This window comes from Pinus tabuliformis, chromosome 4_1 (genome assembly GCF_031772625.1).
Source record: "Pinus tabuliformis cultivar Carrire ecotype Pingquan chromosome 4_1, CPIR1, whole genome shotgun sequence".
Taxonomy (NCBI): domain Eukaryota; kingdom Viridiplantae; phylum Streptophyta; class Pinopsida; order Pinales; family Pinaceae; genus Pinus; species Pinus tabuliformis.
The window spans coordinates 408,303,067-408,310,335 of record NC_142303.1 but is presented as its reverse complement, the minus strand read 5'-3'; positions in this window follow the sequence as shown (position 1 = coordinate 408,310,335).

Genomic DNA, 7,269 nt, shown 5'->3' with positions numbered 1-7,269 from the left:
AGGTAGCCAGAAGTTGCAGAATCCTGATCCTATTCAGTTTTGGCCTTGATCAAGAAGGCATATGTTAGCAGTTGCAAAGGTATCTATGCAGCATTTTGAAGTAAAAATATAGAAGCATGTCTAACTCCCCTGTTTTCCCCCAAAGACTCTCTTTCTAACATCCCATGGAGGACTTCAGGATTTTCCTAAATAATCCTCCTTGTATTTCTTCTTGGAAATTTCATGACAAGTTTTCACTTTCTTTTCCGAAAAGAAGCCACATTTCTTGTGTAAAATCATTCCCCATCAACTCCTAAAAATCTAAGTTTACTCACTAAACTTAGTTTCCTATTCCTCACTTCCAATCTCTCATTTCCCCAATTCACATTGACTTCTAACCCTATTATCTAAATCCCTAAAAATGCCCCTTTCCCCTACTATTATAGCACTATTGTGAAAAAGCCCAAATAATATGTAAATATCCCCCCTTTTTGGCATTATAGCCATAGTTTCAAAGTTCAGAGAATGATATAGAATCAAGGGGGTTTTGATATTTGGTTCACTTTGAAGATTGGGGATTGGATTAACACTTGGTCAATTCAATAACCCGTTCCTGCCCTAGTCCGCTTTGCAAAACCTACAATAGTGTATTATCCACGCCATTGTATAAAACTTTGTTAAAAAACCCATTTTTTCCGCTTTTCCAAAGTATATGTTTCTGCGTGCCCACCAAAAAAAACAAAAAAATATTATTAAAGCCCCCGCCGGGACCCGCCGTATCCACCCATAACCTCCGTAGCCCGTCGACCATCAGATCCGGGCCCTCCCATCCGACGGCCCACAGCAATATCGGACCACCCTCGATGCCTGAACATTAGCGCCCGAAATTTGTCAGAGGGTGACGTCAGGGCTCGGACGCGTGTTGCTCCATGGTTGTGTCGGGCGGCCTCCTGCCAAAACCACACCCATACCATGAGCGGTCCGATATTACCGCTTACCGCCCTCCTATTTCCACCATACATCACTCCCACATCACCCCCACGTCATTGCCACTTCAGCATTACATTACTGCGCCATCTGCCATTGCTCCGAGCTGTCTGCCATATCACCTGTCCACATAGAGCCACTCACCAGCCGCCACGTCATCATTCCGTACCTGACCCCACCTATGACATCATGCTGATGTCATCCAACAAAAGGCGCCAAAGGCCAAATTTTCCCTATTTTGCCCAAAATGTCATTTTTTCGCGTTATTTGAAAAAATACTCACTGTACTCCTGCATGAGCGGTTACATTGCTTGTCCGCCAACTCTGAAGACTGCTTCCTTGCTGCTGGCACCATGAATTCACCTGTATATCAACACCATAGTCATATTGTACCCAGGTTTGGTCTTCAGGCCCTCGGCATCTTGGAGAAGCTGCCTCTTCATCTACCGTTCCCCAGCAGCCTGCCAAAACAACTGATCCAGCAGCAGACATGGCTAAAGGCAAAACAGTGCAGCAAGAAGAATCACCTCCAAATGTGGAACAACAAGTAGAGCAGCAAGAAGGTACAGCCAAGGAACCTGCCTCCACAGAGCAGCAGACACAAGAGCAAATCCCTCTAAGGCAGGAGGTAACAGTTGAGTCCTCTGTTTTACAAACACCTGCTAATGAGGAAAGAACAAGGAAAAGGGATAGGCAAGAGGACACTCCTCTTACTACCTCAACAGACCAGCAAGGAGAAAAAAGACAGAGGTTAAACCCCTTTTCAGAGGAGGAATTACCAGAGAGACCAATTGATAATATGCCCCCTCCTAGCATCGAAACATCGGCCAGTTCCTTACAGTAAGGAGAAGACATGCCACATGGGACAGAGGTGAGCTCTTCAAGGCAGCGATCTAAGGCGGACTCTAGCATCAAGCAGCAGTTCATAGATATCAAGAAAAGGAATGAGCCCCTCAAACACCAAATCTACAACCAACTCTTGAAAATGGCACCAATGCAGCCAGCACAGATATCTGCATCCACTGAAGGTGTGCCACTTTCTACTACTACAGCAGGTCCTCCCATAGGACAAACATCAGAGGCAGGCCCTTCAACATCAGCACCAACTACAGGAGTATCAGCGCTAGCAATAGCACCAGATCAGGGACCTAGCTTAAGCATGCAGAACATGATGAAGGAGCTGGAAGCTTTAGAAGCACAGATGGCTGAGCTGCAAGAGACCAAGGATAAATTGGCTGCCATTGAAGAAAAGTATGATAAATCCAAGCAAAGTGTAGCTGAAAAAACAAGAGAGGTAAGGGCTCTTGAGAAGAGAATAAAGGAGCTGGAGAAAGAGCTCTCTCTTGATAAGGTCGTAGTTGAAATCAAGAAAATCCTGTGGGCCAATATTGGTCAATCTATTATAGACCAGTGGCAATATATTGAAACTATCCATGAGCATATGGATCTCATAGGCAGGGCCCAAAAAGAAAGTCAAAGAGCAAGGGCATCTCTAGGAAATATGCCTGAAATAGCCAATAGGATGATCAATGTCCTTAACAATCGCACTGGCCCTCAGCTGGCAGCAATGGGTATCACTAACAGAACTGATACCATTTTACTAGTGAAGAGGGTGCTCACTTTGAGAAATCATGTACAAACATTGGACAGAAGGTGTCAATAAATGCAGACAGAGGTGAACAAATTCATTGAGAAAATTACAGCATTACATAATAGAGGTCTTCCCAGGTTGGTAACTAGTGCAGGAAGGTTACTATCTCATGAAAACTATGCCAAGAGGGTCAATACATATGCCACAAATCAGATCATTGCAGCAGCAAGTGTCCCAGAGGAAACAGGGCCTCCATCTGGGCAGAGTCTCTATGACAAACTAGAGAATTTATTTTTTGTTATGAATGAGATCGGACATCTTTTTGAAGTGCCTCCAAACTACTACAAATATACTGAGGCAGATGAAACCTTAGGCATAATCCTAAGACACCAATTTCCTACACAGGAATGGTGGACGGGCATGATACAAACACTGCTGTGAAGAAACAGGTTGCTCACTATATTTTTGTATTTCTATCACAAGTCAGCATTTTCAGAAAATTGATATATTCGCTCTGACTGGGAAAGCAATGGAAAAGGCCAACTCAGCAATCAAATTTGACCACCAAAGAAGATGCCTACAGATGCAAATGATGAGGCTGAGATAGCCGCAGCATGACAACGCAGTAAAGGTCGTATTACTCAGAATCAATACGAAGCACCCGATATACCCAGTTGCCTCCAAAAAGTCAAAGAATTTCTGATAGAACTGAACAGTCATTCATTGTCCATTTAAAGTAGCAATAACTATTGTATCTGCTATTTTTGAAAGTTGGTAAAGACAGTTATTGAGAAAATGACTCATCATTAAGATATTTTGTAAAAACGATTGTATATATATCCCCACGCATAAACTTATTGGGGTTGTTAATTTTTCTTCTGGAGAAGCTATACTGTACTTTTAGACTTTCAATACAGGAAGCCAATGGAATTTCTGAAGTTCTGAGTTGTTTGAAGTGTTGTGGTGTGCTTGGTTGCTGCTACAGGATTCCTACGCTATTTCATGTCACAATAAATTTTCTGAACCATGTTTTTTATGTATTCCACTCTTTCATAACCCGCTTATACAGTATGTTTCATATGTTTAGCAGTAGAGAAAAAGAACAGTCTCAGGATTTGTTCATTGAACACCCTAAACTCAATCTATGCTGTTATGAATGTATTCTTTAGAATTAGTTATGAATGTGTAATTCTTAATTGCTCACTTTCATACTAAATCTTTCATAGTAAATACTGTTTAGGAATTCAAATCTGCTCCTGATTAATATTTCATTCCTTCACATCACCAGCTTAGTGAAAGATTCTCAGTTGCCTCTTGCTGGCTGGAAATAATCCATATACCACAAATTGAAGATTGTTTCATGAGTACCCATATGGCCCTACAGTTTCATCACTCTTACTCAATATCTCAAACAACACATAATCACAGACTCCATTGCCCAATGGACTGAAGCTCCTGAAGATTACCATTTAGCTGCTAGAGGACATCATTCAACCAAAACTTTAAACAAAACTCAGTACATCATAACTAGCCTAAACATTACTTAAACAAAGCTAAATTCTAAAGAGAGAGCCCTCTTTGATTGCAGGTAGGCTAGGACCTGTGATCCAATGATTGGTCTGTGGTTACCTCGGCCGTATTCCCTTAGGAGTCAAAGGGAACAACCTGAGTGATAACATAACTGGCAATTCCACTGGGGATGAACTAATGTTTCAATAGCTGTCTGCTCTAGATAGTGGTTCCAAAATTTAAGCAATCCCTTGACCATTCTAAAAATATTCTCAAAAAACACCAAAAACAAGTTCAGAAGCTGGCTCCTAAAAAGCGAACTAGGCATACCAGGTCAAATCCTGACCCAAATCCTCCACCTGTTTTTGATAACCCTAATTTGATTCTCAGGACTCAAAGGAACCAAAAGGAACCAGAAGGATCTGTTGAGTCCAGCCCTGAGGCAGTTCAGCAAAGTTATATCCCAACTCCTGCTAAACCATCACTTCACCTTCATATAACCCATTCTTCCCCCTCTTCCTCATCCACTTCCCAAAACATACTGTCTACACCCCCACCCAATACACAAACTGCTATTGTTGTCCCTGTTGTTCCAGTTGTTCCCCTTCTACCTATTGTCCCACTTATCCCTCCAAATATGGCTAATCGTTATGCTCCCCTTCAGCTACCTGGTAATCCGGGGGCTATGCCTCAGGACTACCAAAGTAAGATCACTTATTTTGATGGAACCAGTACATACACTGCCTTACAGCATACCAAGAAAATGCAAGATTACTTTGAAAACTATGAGATAGATGATGATGATGTGAGAATGAAAATTTTTGTACAAAGTCTAATAGGTGAAGTAAGAACTTGGTTTAGAGAACTTGCTGCAAATTCTATACCTGATTCAGGTGCTCTTTATCAGTCCTTCCTGAACAGATGGGAAAAGAAAAGGGATCCTCTACACATTTTATCTGAATATGACACCATAAGGAGAGGCCCACAAGAAACTGTCTTGGACTATTGCACTAGATTCAACACTGTCTATAATGCCATTCCTAAAAATCTTAGACCTCCACCTGATCTTGCCTTAATCAAATTTCTGGATGGGTTTGATGCTGATATGGCATATCAATTAAGAGAAAGAGCCCCTGCAACCCTGGCAGACATGCAAAACATAGCTGTAAGTGTAGAGGCAAATCTGATTGCTAAGAGAAACTGGGCAAGAACAGAAAGAAGAACCACTTTTAAAGAAGAACCCTCATCATTTGAGCAAAAGCTAGATGCAATCATCAAAGGTATGGACAGACTCGGGGATAGGGTGGAAACCATAGAAAGAAAATCATCATGGGGAGGTCAACCAAGCAATATTAGAAACCCAAACTTTAGAAAGAATCAAAATCCTAATGTTGGAAGGACTGATCCAGACCATCATATCAGACCTCCTTTCCAAGAAAATTATGCGGAGGCTTCAACATCTAATGAACCAATTGAAGAACCTCACATCAATCTAATGTGTTTGGACAGTGAACATCAAGTCTTCTTAACACAAGAAGATCAGGAGGTTTATAATGACAAACAATTTCACATTAAGTCAGGAGAATCATTTGATTTCAGAGAAGGTTATGATGCAGCTGTTTATGAGGTACATAAACAGTATAAACTAAGGACTAGAACGATAGATGTACCTGAACCTCTTAAACCAAGAGACAATAAGCAGCCAAAAAAGACCAATGACAAGATTGCCCTTCCACAATCAGCTGGCAATTCAAACCCACACACCTCAGAAGTCACTATGGAGGATATTTCAGAACAACAGACCCCTGAAAATCAGCCAGCCCCATTCCATCCCACAAAAACAAAGGCAAATACCACCTCGAGAAACCAACATGGTACCAATTTTACTCAAAACTATACCAACCATGAACAAAAGATCATTGATAACCCAGTTGAAAAAGAAAAACCTGCTGCACTTAATGCCAAAATGAAAATAGAAAAGCCCTTTAACTTGGAAACAGAGATAAGTAAGTTGAAGATATCAGTCCCTCTCTCAGAATTGGCCAAATATGAAGTATACAGACAGCAGATTAATAAGTCACTCCAAGTATCAGACAATAAAGATGCTGTGAATGTCCTAGATGACCAACCAGAGTTGTTGTTCGGCCCCGAGGTTAATGGAAAAATAGAAAATGGAGGGGTTCCACCCTTCTATGTCAGTCTAAACATTCATGATAAGGTTTTACACAATGCAATGTTTGATTCCGGGCCTCACACAACTTAATGCCCAAATCAGTAATGGAAAAACTCGACTTAGATATCACAAGACCTTATAAAGATCTATTCTCATTTGACTCAAGCCAAGTCAGGTGTTTAGGATTGATTAAAGACTTATGTGTCTCCCTGGTCCAATACCCAACCAAAACAATCTTGATGGATGTAGTGGTAGCTGACATACCTCCTAAGTATGGTATGCTCTTGTCCAGATCCTGGGGGGCCAAACTCTAAGGATCTTTGCAATTAGATATGTCCTATGCAACCATTTCAGTCTTTGGGCAGCCAAAGAGATTATACCGTGAAACATTGATGAAATATGTGGTAAGCAGTCAAGAGAAGCCCCAAAACTTCCCAATCTATTCAATACACTCTGACATGGATTCATTTATTCTCTACAATGCTGACATCTACAGCAAGGCTTATTCTGAACTATTAATAGCAGTAGAGGTAGAGAAATTAAATGAACAATGTGCCCCTCAAGACCAAAACACTTTAGGCATAACTGATATAAAGAAGGAGTATGATGTATCAAGTGGCTTGCAAGAAACCAACCTGCCCATGATCCAATTCTCTAAAGACCTCAATTCAAATCTTGATCATGAAACCTTATGGTATTTAGAATTTGATGGTTCTGTAAACAAGTTAGGAGCTGGGGCAGGAGTCTGGATCCATAATATGCACAATGACCAGGCTGAGGGTCATGCGTACAAGTTAAACTTCCGATGTACAAACAATATGGCTGAGTATGAGGCCCTTTTGTTAGGTCTGAAGCTCATAAAAAATTTGGGTGCAACCAAAGTTTCAATCTTAGGAGATTCAGATCTAATCATACAACAAATCAAAGGAAGCTTTACCACAAATGATCTAAGGTTGAGAGCATATAAGGCAGCAGCTATTCAGGTACTTGATACCTTCTCACATTCACAGTTGACTAAAATTTCTAGAGA